The sequence below is a fragment of the Cygnus olor genome, chromosome 27 (genome assembly GCF_009769625.2).
Source record: "Cygnus olor isolate bCygOlo1 chromosome 27, bCygOlo1.pri.v2, whole genome shotgun sequence".
NCBI lineage: Eukaryota > Metazoa > Chordata > Aves > Anseriformes > Anatidae > Cygnus > Cygnus olor.
Window position 1 is genome coordinate 545,915 of NC_049195.1, and position 14,819 is coordinate 560,733.

Consider the following 14,819-nt stretch of genomic DNA (forward strand, 5'->3'; position numbering starts at 1 on the left):
GCTAATTTCTCATTACTACACTCTTTACTCTTTATGATCTATGAAAGCTTCCAGAAAACAAACAAACAAACCTCCCAAATCATAGAATGGTTTGGTTTGGAATGGACCTTTAAAGATCATCTAGTTTCAACCTCCCTGACATGGGCAGGGACATGAGTGGTGGTTTCACACTGGTGAATAGTTCAGCACTACCGCACTGCTCTCTCACTCCCACTCCACAAAAAGACGGGGGGAGAAACTAAGATGAATAGCATTAGCGGATTAAGATAAGGGAGATCCCTCACTGAGTACTGTCATGGGCAAAACAGACTCAGCACAAAGGAGATTACTGTAATTTATTGCTTACCAATAGCAGATTATAGCAGTAAGACCTAAAAACAAAAAATAAAAATACATTCTCCCCCGATTCACCTTCTACTGCCTCCTACCCCCACACAGCTCAGGGGAACATAGAATGGGGGTTGTGGTCAGTTTATAATGCTTCATCTCCGCCACTCCTTCGTTGTCACACTCTTCCCCTGCTCCAGCATGGGGTCCCTCCCATGGGATACCATCCTTCCTGCACTGATCTACCACGAGCTTCCCACAGACTGCAGTTCTTCAAGAACTGCTCCAGTATGGCTCCACACCAGAGGATACAGGCCTTCAGGAACACACTGCTCCAGCATGGGTTCCCCATTGGCAGCAGCTCCCACCAGACCTCCTGCTCCACTGTGAGTGCCTCTCCACAGGCTGCAGTTCCAGCCCAGAGTCTTCTGCATGGGCTCTCCACAGGCAGCAGTGTGGTAATCTGCACTGACATACAACACTATGGGCTGCAGGGGGACAGCCTGCTCCTCCAGGGTCCTCTCCAAAGGCTGCAGGGGAGCTTCTGCTCTGACACCTGCACCACCTCCTGCCCTCCTGCACGGACCTTGCAGGGTTGTTTCTCTATATCTTCTCACCCCTCTCTCACAGCTGCTGTTGCACAGACTTTTTTCCTTTCTTAAATATGTTCTCACAGAAGCACATTCAAGGTCATTCATTGTCTCAGCTTTGATTAGCAGTATGTTCCTTTTGGGGCCAGATGGAACTGGTTCTTCCCTGACATGGGACATCTGGACTCTTCTCACAGAGGCCACTCCTGAAACCCCAACCCCTCCCCAAAACCTTGCCACATAAGCCCAATACAACAGCTTACACTAGACTGGGTTGTTCAAGGTCCCATCCAACCCGACGTTCAAAACTTCCAGGGATGGAACATCCACAGTTTCCCTGGGCAACCTATTTCAGTGTCTCACCACCCTCATAGTAAGGAACTTCTTCCTAATATTTAATCTAAATCTACTCTCTTTTAGTTTAAAACCCTTAACCTTTGTCCTATTACTAAACACCCTGGTAAAAAGTCTCTACCCATCTTTCTTGTAGGCCCCCTTCAAGTATTGGAAGGTTGCAATAAGGTCTCCCTGAAGCCTCAGAAAACTTTCTGAGGGTGCACTCGATCCCACTGTTCATGTCACCAATTAAGATATTATACAACATTGGTCCCAATACAGACTGCTGAGAGACAAGACTCGTCACTGGTTTCCAACTGGACATTAAGCAGTTGACCATAACTCTTTGTATGCACCCATTGTTGTGGTTTAGCCCGGCTGGCAGTCAAACACCACACAGCCGTTCGCTCACCCTCCCCCCTCCCTCTCCGGGATGGGGGAGAGAAACGGGAAAGTGAAGTCTGTGAGTTGAGATAAAGACAGTTTATTAAGACAGGGAAAAGAATAACAACAATAATAATAATAATAATAGTATTAATAGTAATAATGTGTACGAAATAAGTGATGCACAATGCAATTGCTCACCACCCGTTGACCGATGCCCAGCCTATCCCCGAGCAGCCGGCCACCCCTCCACCCCGGCTAGCCACCCCTATATATTGTTCAGCATGACGTCAGATGGTATGGAATACCCCTTTGGCCAGTTTGGGTCAGCTGTCCTGGGTCTGTCCCCTCCCAGCTTCTGCTGCATCCCTAGCCTGCTCGCTAGCAGGACAGAGAGAGGCTGAAAAGTCCTTGGCTTGGTGTAAGCACTGCTCTACAACAATTAAAACATCAGCATGTTATCAGCGCTCTTCTCATTCTAATCCAAAACATAGCACCCTGCCAGCTACTAGGAGGAAAATTAACTCTGTCCTAACTGAAACCAGGACACCCATCCAGACAATTCCTTCCCAACTATCCACCCGGTAGTCCATCCATCAAATCCACGTCCCTCCAATTTAGAGACAAGGATGTTGTGTGGGAATGCATCAAAGGCTTTCCGCAAGTCAGGGTAGATGACATGAGCTGTTCTTCGCTTGTCCACCAATGCTGTCACTGTCATAGAAGGCCAACAAATTGTCAGGCATGATTTGCCCTTTTGGAAGCCATGTTGGCTGTCTTCAGTCACCTCTCCATCTTCCATATGCCTTAACATGGTTTCCAGGAGGATCTGCTCTGTTAACTTACTGGGCACAGAAGTGAGGCTGACCAGTCCGTAGTTCCTTGGATCCTTCTTTTTACCCTTTTTAAAAAAGGGTGTTATGTTTCCCATTTTTGCTCTCAATGGAGACTTTGCCTGACGACCACAGCTTTTCAAATATGATGGATAGTGGCTTAGCTACTCAATCTTCCTGTTTCTTCAGGACCCTGGGATGCATCTCATCGGGTCCCTTAGACTGTTCATATTCAAGTTTCTCAGGTCTCAAACCTGATCTCCTGCTTGGGGTGGGACTTCATTCCCCCAGTCCCTTCCTTGAAGTTTTATGACTTGGGAGGTATGGAAAGAGCAATTGCCAGTGAAGACTGAGGCAAAATATTGAGTGCCTCAGCCTTCTCATTGTCAGTTGTAGTCAGGTCCCCTATCTCACTCATCAGAGGTGCAAAATTTCCTTTATCTTTCTTTGCTGTTTTATGTACCTGTAGAAACCCTTCTTGTTATTCTCCGTATTCCTTGCCAAGTTCAGCTCCAGCTGTGCCTTGGCTTTCCTGATCCCATCCCTACACTCCCAGGCCATATCCCTATAATCTTCCCAGGATGCATGCTCCTGCCTCCACTGTCTATGCATCTCATTTTTGTATATTAGTTTGGTTAAGAGGTCCTGACTCCCTTACCCAACTTCTTGCATGTTGGAATTGAGAGCTCCTGTTCCCTAAGAAAAGTGCCTTTAAATATCTCCCAGCTCTCTTCTGCTCCTTTATCCTTGATGACAGTTTCCCAGCAGGTCCCATCCATTAGACTCTTAAACAGCTGAAAGATTGTCTTCCTGACACTTAGGGCCTTGACTATGCTTTTGCCCTGCCTATATCCCTCAAGATCATGAATTCTAGTAGACCTGCAGCTGTTACCCAGACTACCCCCAATCTTGACCTCTCTAATAAGCCCTTCTGCATTGGTGAGCAACAGGTCCAGTAACACATCTCCTCTGGTTGGGTTTTCTATCATCTGGACTAGGAAATTATCCTCAAGGCACTCCAGAAGAGTGCTTGCAGTTTGCCATGCCACTTTTCCAGCAGATGTCAGGGTGGTTGAAGTCCTCTAGCAGAATCAGTGCCTGCAAACATGTTGCTTCCTGTAGTTGAAGAAAGAACTCTTCATCAGCACCCTTTCCTTGGATCAGGCAACCTGTGGTAAACACCAAACAAGAAGTTCCCTTTTCTGGCTTGATCTCTAATTTTTCACCTATAATCCCTTGAACTGTGCATTGCACAGAGCTGTGACTGAAAAACATCATCCCCATTTTTTGTGTAGAGGGCAACCTCCATCAACGTTCCTTCCTTGCCTGTCCCATTTGAACAGTTTATAGACATCGATTGCAGTGCTCCAATCATGTGCTTTATCCCATCCAGTTTCAGTGATAAGCTGAAGTCAGCATAGGGCTCAGCCCCCCTAAGAACATGACAAATACAACATTTGAAGAAATGCTTTTTCTAGTCCTCTCAGGAAAGCGAGCCAGCCATGAAAAACTAATTCTAAAACCTCAAATATCCTGTCACAGCCCACTCTTCACCTTGACTTAATTTTAGGGGGACACAGAGAAAATACTGAGGAATTTGTTTCTTTGCCAGTTATTAGAATTACCATGAATCTTCACGAGGCGTACAGAACTGCTTGTAGAGCCTAACACATTTCATCAGAGCTGTCAACAACTACAGACAGCTGCTTGAAAATAGGCAAGGAAAGCTAAAGAGGCCATTGCCATGCCACAAGTGTGCACTGGGGAATGTTGTGTGCCCTGTCCAACAGGTACACAGTACATTGGGTGTGAATTGGCTGAACAGTAGGACTCAAAGGATTGCAGTGATTGGGAATGCATCTGTCTGTCAGCCAGTCAATAGTGGTGTTCCCCAAGGCTCAATCTTGGGGCTGGTTCTGTTCAATTATTTTGCCAATGATCTGGATGCAGGAGTTGAATGCATCTTTAGTAAGTTTGCTGATGGTACTAAAATGGGAGGTGCTTTTAACTCTGTGGAGGGATTAGTGCCTTGCACAGCAATCTAGATAGACTGGAGCATTGCACGATCAGCAAAGGCATGAAATTTAACGAAAACAAATGCCAGAGTCTGCACCTGGGACAGCATAATGCCGGACATAAGTACAGGCTGGGAGACAAGTGGTTGGAGAGCAGCACAGCAGAAAGGGAGCTGGGGGTGCTGCTTGACAGCAGGCTCAACGTGAGCCAGCAGTGTGCATTGGCAGCCAAGTCTGCAAACTGCATTTTGGGGTGTGTATAAACAGAATAGCTGTCTAGTCAAAGGAGGTGATTCTCCCACTGTGTTTAGCATTGTTTGGCCTCACTCTGGAGTACTGTGTGCAGTACTGGGCTCCTCAATATAAAACAGATGTTAAGATACCTGAATGTGTCCAGAAGAGGGCAACAAAGCTGGTAAAAGGGTTGGAAGGCATGTCTTATGAGTAGAGGCTGAGGACTTCGTTGTCTTAGGTTGTCTTGTTTGGAGGAGACCTCATTGCTCTCTACAACTTCGGGGTGGGGGGGTGGAATAGAGAAGGAGGTGCTCATCTGTTTTCCGTGGTATCTAGTGACAAGACATGTGGGAGAGGCTCAAAGCTGTGCCAGAGAAGGTTCGGACAGGACATTAGGAAAGCTTTACTGAGAGGGTACCTAGACAATGGAACAGGCACCCCATTGAGGTGGTTGATGCCCCATGCCTGTCTGTGTTTAACAGGCATTTGGCTAACGATCTTAATGACATGTTTTAACTTTGGGTCAGCCCCAAAGTTGTCTGACAGTTGTACTCAACCTTTGTAGGTTGCTTCCAACTGAAACTATTCCATCTAAACCTTTAGACAGATATTAAAGTATCTGATTGCACCTCCTCTACCTTTTTGAGCCCATTGGGTATTCTCAAAAGCCGGCTCTTAACACAGGGCACACCCATAAGGGTGGACAAGCAAAGTACATACATTACAAATATGGCATAGAGAATTAAGACCTTCCACAAAATAAATAAATAAATAAATAATTTAAAAAAAAATAAAAATCTCGTTTATGGTGTCATGAAAGGTAGAATGAGAAGGAGAATACAATGAATTTGTTTTGTTAGGGAGAGAATATTCTCAATATTTGTACGATTTACAGAGTTAATATATTCCTAAAATAGAGCCCTCTAATTGTTTTTCCACTACATAGTGAGAACTGGCCAAAGACACCACAGTGAACACTCAGAGGGATGGAGTTTTGTTTCAAAGATGCATACACAATACAACACAGTTATGACCTACATAAGACAGTGCAAGATTCCCAGATGCTTACTCCCAAAGGCCTCTAACTCAGCCTTGAAGGTGCAAGAAAATGGGCTTAGCTTTCCTTCGTTAATGCTGCAATGGCACTGTTAAGAGAAGTGAAAGATGTATTTCATTTATACTGCCAGAGCCATGTAGAAGGAGTCTTTATGCTTTCCTGACAGTTTACCCCAGATCTGTATTTCCAGTCTCCCAGTAGTATAAATTTGAAATGAATCAAGCCAGGAATACAATGATGTTTCTGCTGAATTAACTAGGGCATGTGACAGTTTGTCAGACTTATGTCAGCTCTAAGAAGACAAACAATGATCTGTCTACTCTGGCCCAACATGAAACCTACTGTTAAAAAGTTAACATACCGTTATTTATTTATGTAACAGTGGGAACAGGAGTAGGGCCAGTAAATACTAAAGCTTTAGCAAGACAAGTTCCACATTGCTCAAAAGATTAAAATCACGATAATTTCTTCTGTTCAGACAAAATAGTCAGGATGTCCTCAGTTATCCAGGTGCATATGATCTGTGTTTAAGAACACCATCTCTCAATTTCTATTACTTTCTTACTTTAGAGGCTTTATTCTATAGCAGTTTGAGAGGATATGGAACTTAGGAACATCCCAGGCAAAAAAGTTATCTGGATTAGCACACATCAGTCCTAGCGGGGGACACAAGGGGGAGACTTAAACGTGTCTGTTGTAGTTCATCTCCTTCCTTTCTGGGGACATTTGAAGAGGTGCTACACTCTTCGGCTTGTAGTAATGAATTGACTGTCCACATATTTCAAGCCCAAGAATTTACTTTGAATCAGAGCTCTCAAAGAAAGGAAGTTCGTGTCTAAAATGCTGCAATCATGTATTTTTCTTTTAGAAGCTGGAGCAAGGTATATGTAAAGCAGCTGAACTGCCTTTCTGAACACTTGATGTGTTGTAGTCAAAAACTGCATTGGAAGAGTTATGTTCCAGAATAAATGTCAAATAGAGCAGTGTTCATGTAATGACTGATGCTTGCTGTCTGGTGGACAGTGTCCCTTCTGTGTCCCTTACTAATGAGCTGGGTAGCCTAGAAACACAAATCTATCATCAGGCATATGCTGTACCAAATCACAGGAATGTTCTTCTCGAACAATAACTGGATTCTGAGCAAAGAAGGGCAATACTCTAAGGAGAGAGTCCTGTTCTTGGTCACCAGAAAAAAAAAGGGAAGCTGCCCAGGCAATTTATATCATGCTAGTTGCTCCCTACCTGAGTATAATTTTCAAGAAGCTTTATTAGATTTCAGTGTTAGACTTTCAAATTGAATTATTGTTAGTAGACCTTCAAAGCAAGTAAAGTCCCCTAATGAGGGACCATTACACAGCAACCAAAGGACTGGGACAGTTAACTTGAGTTTATTCTTCTTAACATGGCAATTAATAGCTTTTATATAAAATGTAGGAACCTGTTTACACTTGAGTATTTTTGTCCGTATACTGAGAAATAGCAGAGGAGAAGAGAATTTAATTGAAAACACAAGCTAGCTTGACATCATGAAGATATGCTAATATAAAATAACTGTATGTATTAGCAGAGAATGACTTGGAGATCTTTTTTTAAGGCTTGAGTTGGTAAGAATGTTGTCATGTGAATGATCTGGCAAAAGGGATGCCTGGAAGAAAAATGTGAAACTTGACAAATGGTCTTCTACTTACCTCACTTGTATAAGCTGAATTCATTTAAAAGAGAAAGATGAGAGGCAGAATCTGCAACGTAGAATGGAAAAGATTAAAAGCAATTCCTATATGTATTGGAGATATTTTAGCTGCCTAATGTGACTAAGCTTGCAGGACTTGAATTTGCACCTCAGTTTTCCTAGTTTTCCTTAACATAATTCCATGGAGAATTAATTTTATCATCATTTCTTAAGACAACTACAGCTGTCTCTTTCTTTGTCTGATTAACTTACCTCCACCCCTTCATGTCTTTGCCCTTTCTTTTCCACTCACTTTGGGAACCAGGGATTCTCAGAGCCTCCCAGAACTGCAGCTGAAAGTATTATAGTAAAAAACATTCGTCAGAAGTTTGAGGCTATTAAAACCTAAAAATACCTTAATTCTATTTCCAAGCAGAATACAATGATAAACACAATCTTCAAGAAGATGGGCTCTAAGTCTTGAATTGGCCTTACATTCTTTTTTTTTTTTTTTTTTTTTTCTGGGTAGATACCACTTTTAGCTAAACCACCTGGATAAAATGTTTACTTGTCTCATTAGGAATTGATGTACAGCATGTGAAATATTTTCTTTTATGTATTTCTCTATGTATTTCTTGTCAGCCTGCGCTGTGTCTTTTCAGTTTATCCCCCTCCTAATCCTGTTCATCGATCTCCTTTGGGTATTGTCCATTGCCTGTGTTACTGCACCTATTAGAGCATTCTTTAGTTTTTTATGGAACAAAATACCGAAGAGTATATGCAAGGTGCAAGTTTGGCTTTTTTAAATTCTAAATTATTGTATGTCAGAGCTTGGGTGAGAGCTCTGGAGATTTGCTGTGAACTATTCTCTGCCATTAAATGTCACCTGATGGACTATGATAATCTTCTCCAGCACCAGTGGATGGTATAGGCTGGAAGACTTGTAGTGAGGCTGGTCTTGCTACATTTGTTCTCCAGAATTCCCCTTCTAGCAGTATGTAGCGAACGTGTACATGTGCTCCAGGAGTGGACTGGTAGGCACAGACTCTGGGCTGGGCTGACAAGACATAGCAGCTCCACCTGATAAAAAACAAAAAAGTTCCTATTGAAGCATCAGGTATATTTATTTGAGTCCTTATCTTAAAACTGTTTCTTCAAATAGTTTGTACTCCAGTTCTGTATTAAGCATTGCAGGTGTATTGTGGTTGCTGAGAAGCTTCTTTGGTCTGTTGCATGGCTAAGTTTCCTTTTCTTTCATTCATACATGTTTGGCATTAAAACACACACTACTACTGAAGTTTCTTTCTTCCTTTGCTGGAAAGGAATCTAAATAGAGAAACACTAATAAGAAGGCAAAGTAGGGCATGACAATAGCATAAAGGCTATTGTATAATGTATTATGGGATATTGTATAATGACTCAGAAAATAAGTGAAAATCTCTCCTGAATATTGATTCTTGCCTTTATGCCACATTTAGACTTATCCTGAGTAGAATAAGACCTGATGGTATGTAAAGAAATTAAAAACTTAACCGACTTAATTGTCAGGGCTGATAAATAGCTTTGGTTAATGCAAATGGCTACTCTCTGATTTGTTTTTCTGCCCTTAAGTCAGGGCTTGCATTCCCTCTACCAAAGCTATAGGATATCCTGCAACCACCTCAGAAATCTATCTGTATTTGGGATATGTGTCCAGGCAGTCTGTAATAGACTTACCACCTGACAGACTACTGACAGGCAACTTGACACGGGCTTCATGAGCAATAACTATGACAAAATGGAGAAATCTAAGTTATCAACTCTACTAGTACAGCTACCATGGAACACAGTATCTTTCTCTAAGACACCGACAATTTGAATTGGTTTAATCAAAATTACATTGAAAGCATATTAATAGACCTCTTTTATTATTTTTTTCCCTTTTTCTTTTTCTGAGCTTGCCAGAGGAGGAATACCTACATACCAAACCTACATTTAGTTTTAATATTATGACCTGTGGTTGAAGCTATCTAGGTTTGATTCATAAAGAAAACACATACATATCTGTCCATTTCCAATAACAAAAGCTTTGATATAGAAAAATTGGAGATAACAGTCTGAATGACTGCTTTCAATGTACAGTTTGCTTGTGTGAAAATTTGCTTGTGTGAATCATTCAAGCCTAGGACCTGAGTTAAGGTGCAAGCCTAGGACCATGGAAAAGTCCTGTTTTCATGGCTTGCAAAGCTAGATATTTCTCAAAACCGGGAAAGAACAAGGTTGATATTTTGAGATGGGTAATTTATTTTCAGGACACTGTTCAGCCTCTAATTGAAAGTTGCAAATTAGAATCATCTTCATAATCTTAGCCTGCATGCTTTTTTGCTTTCATTATTTATGTAAATAACATTAGTTTTCAATTTCAACAGAACCATGAGGACAGCTGAGAGGCACAAGCTATGCTGATGTTAGCCTACTCCTTCTGGATATGATCTTGTGTGGAAACATTTTCCTGTTCTAGACAAGAAATTCTCAAAATGTGACATAATTTCAGTGGCAGCACCTCACTGATGTGATTGACACTCCTGCTACCAAACAATTCTGTTCTAAGCTTTGGTTCTCTTCAAGTCTTGACTTCTGTAACAGCAAAAATCCAAAGGAGTTTTAGTTGATGAAAATCTGCTAGCCTGGTTTTCCTGTGTTATTAAAATAATCTTTTTGTCCTTCTCTTTACCCAGTGCTGCCAAGTCTCCATATAATTTTTTTTTTTGTCATCAAACCTGCTCCCATGGAAACACATTTACAGGGAAATTGCTCCAAAATTACATTTCTGTAACAATAGCTATTTTACTGCGGGGCATGCTTTTCAACGGACTGCAGTTGAAACACATAAGAGAAATAGTGGCTGAATACCTAAAGAAGGGACCCCCGGACATCAAAGAGCAGTCTGGGTGGTGCTTGTATAGGAAAATGTAAGATTTCTTACTAGGTATCGGTTACAAAAAGGAGTTGAGACTATGTGAGACTGAGTTTGTGACTTTCAGAAAAAATAAAATTCAGAAGAACTTTTAATCCTTGGCACATGTTCACTCTAGATGTCCAGTTTCAGCAGTGAAAAGATACAAAGACAATTTCTGTGCTTGCCCTCAACATCCAAAAGAGCTGGCAACAAAAACTCAAACCTCTCAAAGAAAGGCAAAAAGGAAATGGACTACACCAAGAACCTGAATATTGTAGACCTGTCCAAGTGTTTCAACAGAACAGTGGGCAAGACTGTACAACTGATTTGTTAGATGATCAGGAATGGAACTTCTCCCGTCCTGTGGGCTACACACTAGATTCAAGTACCTCCTGTGCTTAAAGTTCATAATGGAGTGAGAGATCAGACACCATTGTGCTGACACTTGAGACAGAAGGGAATCATAGAATCATAGAATCATAAAATCGTTAAGGTTGGAAAAGACCTCCAAGATCATCTGGTCCAACCATCCCTCTACCACCAATGTCACCCACTAAACCATATCCCTAAGCACCAGGTCCAACCTTTCCTTAAACAGCCCTAGGTGACTCCACCACCTCCCTGGGCAACCCATTCCAATGCCTGGCTGGTCCTTCTGAGAAGAAATTTCTCCTAATTTCCAACCTAAACCTCGCATGGTGCAACTTGAGGCCATTCCCTCTAGTCCTATCACTAGTTATCTGCGAGAAGAGGCTGACCCCCAGCTCCCCACACCTTCCTTTCAGGTATTTGTAGAGAGCAATAAGGTCCCCCCTGAGCCTCCTCTTCTCCAGACTAAACAATCCCAGTGCCCTCTGCCGCTCCTCACAGGACTTGTGTTCCAGGCCCTTCACCAGCTTCGTAGCCCTTCTCTGGATACGCTTCAGGGCCTCGATGTCCTTCTTGCAGTGAGGGGCCCAAAGCTGAACACAGTACTCGAGGTGCGGTCTCACCAGAGCAGAGTACAGGGGGACGATCACCTCCCTGGTCCTGCTGGCTACACTATTCCTGATACAAGACAGGATGCCGTTGGCCTTCTTGGCCACCTGGGCACACTGCTGACTCATGTTCAGGTGAGCATCGACCAACATCCCCAGAGCCTTTTCCTCTGCACAGCTTTCCAGCCACTCTGCCCCAAGCCTGTAGCGCTGCTTGGGGTTGTTGTGGCCAAAGTGCAGGACCTGGCACTTAGCCATGTTGAACCTCATCCCATTGGCCTCAGCCCATCAATCCATCCTGTCCAGGCCCCTCTGCAGGGCCTTCCTGTCCTCTGGCAGATCAACACTTCCTTATAATTTGGTAACATCTGCAAACTTACTGAGGGTGCACTCAATTCCCTCATCCATATCATCAGTAAAGATATTAAAGAGGATGGGCCTCAACACTGACCCCTGGGGAACACCACTTATGACCGGTCACCAGCTGGATTTCCCTCCATTCACCACCACTCTCTGGGCCTGGCCATCCAGCCAGTTTTTAACCCAGCAAAGAGCATACCTGTCCAAGCCATGGGCTGCCAGTTTCTCCAGGAGAATACTGTGGGAGACCGTGTCAAAGGCCTCGCTGAAGTCTAGGTAGACTACGTCAACAGGCTTTCCTTCATCCACCAGGAAGGTCACCCGGTTATAGCAGGAGATGATGTTGGTCAGGCAGGACTTGCCTTTCATGAACCCATGCTGACTGGGCCTGATCCCCAGGTAGTCCCGCATATGCTGCATGATTGCATTCAAGATGACCTGTTCCATTACCTTTCCTGGCACTAAGGTTGGGTTGACAGTCGTGTAGTTCCCTGGGTCCTCCTTATGACCCTTCTCATAGATGGGCGTCACATTAGCAAATCTCCAGTCATCTGGGACCTCTCCAGATGACATGACCACTGATAGATGATGGAAAGTGACCCAGCAATCACATCCACCAACTCCCTCAGCACCCTCGGGTGGATGCCATCTGGCCCCATGGACTTGTGACAGTCCACGTGGAGCAGCAGGTCTCTAACTGTTTCCACCTGAACTGTGGGGGGTTTCTTCTGCTCCCCCTCCCAGACTTCCAGTTTGTGAGGCTGAGTACCCCGAGGATAAGCAGTCTGACTAGTAAAGACGGATGTAAAGAAGGGATTAAGAACCTCAGCTTTTTCCTTATCCTGTCATATCCCTATCCTAGTCATGTTCCCCCCTGCAACCAGTAAAGAATGAAGATTCTCATTGACTGTCTTCTTACCGTTAATATATTTGTAAAACATTTTTTGTTACCCTTTACCATTGTGGCCAGGTTGAGCTCATGTTGGGCTTTAGCCTTTCTGATTTTCTCTCTGCATATGCTGGCAACTTCCTTGTACTCTCCCCGAGTTGCCTGTCCCTTCTTCCCACCAGACATAAACTCTCTTTTTCTCTCAGACACTCAGCAAAAGTTCCCTGTTCAGCCACACTAGTCTTCTTCCCCAACGGCTCATCTTATTGCACACAGGGTCAGCCTGCTCCTGTGCCTTGAAGACTTCCTTTTCGAGGAGTGTCCAGCCTTCCTGGACCCCTCTGCCCTTCAGGACTGACTCCCGAGGGACCCTCCCTACCAGCATCTGGAACAATTCAAAGTCTGCCCTCTGGAAGTCCAAGGTAGCACTTTTACTGACCTCCCTCCTGACTTCACCAAGAATAGAGAACTCTACCATTTCATGGTCACTCTGCCAAAGACAGATCTGCAAAAATGTACACTGCAAAAATGTACAGTTCTGAAGTATGTGAGAATATATCTGAAGCAACAGTTCTTAGCAGGATGGTCATATTCTCCATGTTTACAGCACTTTGAAAAGAGTGCATCAGACTGCAAATCAAGCAACGCAGTAGGACTTTTTAAATCCCATTATATGAAATGTAGTCAATAAATTTGAATCATTCATTCTGTGCAGCTTTGCTCCCTCCTGCTGGGCGTGTGTGCTTATCCTTTTGCCTTAAAACCAGAGGAAACCAATCTGCAGATAAAACTAATATTGATTTAAATGAACAGCACTTCATCACTGTTGTTTGTGTATTCACTTGCTCGAATCAAAGTTAGTCACATGTTTCTAGATTGTCATTAGTACCTTATTTAGACTTAATTGTTTCAGGGTTCATGCACTTTAATGTCTTCCCAGGGAGAATTAATGCTGTCTAATTCTACGATCAAATTTGACAGCCTGATAAGGAGAATACTGAGTTTGCATTCTTGTAAGACACAAGAAACTGAGAATCCTGTGTTGTGGTTTGGACTTGGATATTAGAGCATTTACAAATTTCAGCCTCAGGTTCGTATAACAGTTATTCGTTTGAGAAGGGAGGTCAAATTCAGCCACCTGATTTTCAGAAATGCTAAAAAAGAGAAGGCTCTAGTGATTTCCTCAACATTTGATCAAAGCCCAGGAGCAGTGGGACTTGGGCTGATTATCTTTGTTTAAATTTGATTACACAGAAAGAGACACCATAGCAGATGCCCCTTTGAGTGGAGTACACTGAATCATGTCTAACTGTAAATGAGTGTAAGAAACAGCTGCAGAGGTATTGCAAGGATTCTCTAGCACTGACAAAGTACTTGGAAATGGAATATATATACAATGCTGAGTAGAGGAAGCAAGGCTGTTGAGAACTGCATAGCCTTGGCCTCAAGTTGCGCCAGGGGATGTTCAGGTTAGAAATTAGGAGAAATTTCTTCTCAGAAAGAGAGGTTAGGCATTGGAATGGGTTGCCAAGAGAGATGGTAGAGTCACTGTCTCTGGGGGTGTTTAAGGAAAGGTTGGATGTAGTGCCTAGGGACATGGCTTAGTGGGTGTGACACTGGTGGTAGACGGATGGTTGGACCAGATGATCTTGGAGGTCTTTTCCATCCCTAATGATTCTATGATTCTGTGAAAACACATAGCACTAAACAAAGGAGACAGCAGATTGCTTTACTGTAACCCCTACTGCTAGGCTGTTTTAGGTAGAAATAAAACTTGGAAAGAAACTGCATTGTCTTCTTTGATTATGGCAGAATTATTTCCTACACCATATTTTCTCCTGTGTTGTTTAATTTCAATACATCACGAACAATATATTTGTCTGTTAAGCCTGATATTACTGTTCAGGAAGGTGAGATGTTACATATAGATGCAAAGAGTTAGCAGATTTTCTTAGAAAGGCAATGGGAAGAACGCTAATCCCCAGAATAATAATGTAATACAGCATTACATGTTGCAGCAGAGACAAAATTAAAGCACGACTAAGTCGGAAAAAAAGCAAGACAGAAGGCAGTTATTGATTCTCTTGAAAAATTAGAGCAATCCAAGGAAGAAAAACCCTCTTGGCCACTGGGTGTCAGCCTTGAATTATATGTTATAGGATGAACAATTTAAATGTAAAAGCACACCACTCATTACCCAGAGTAGTCCC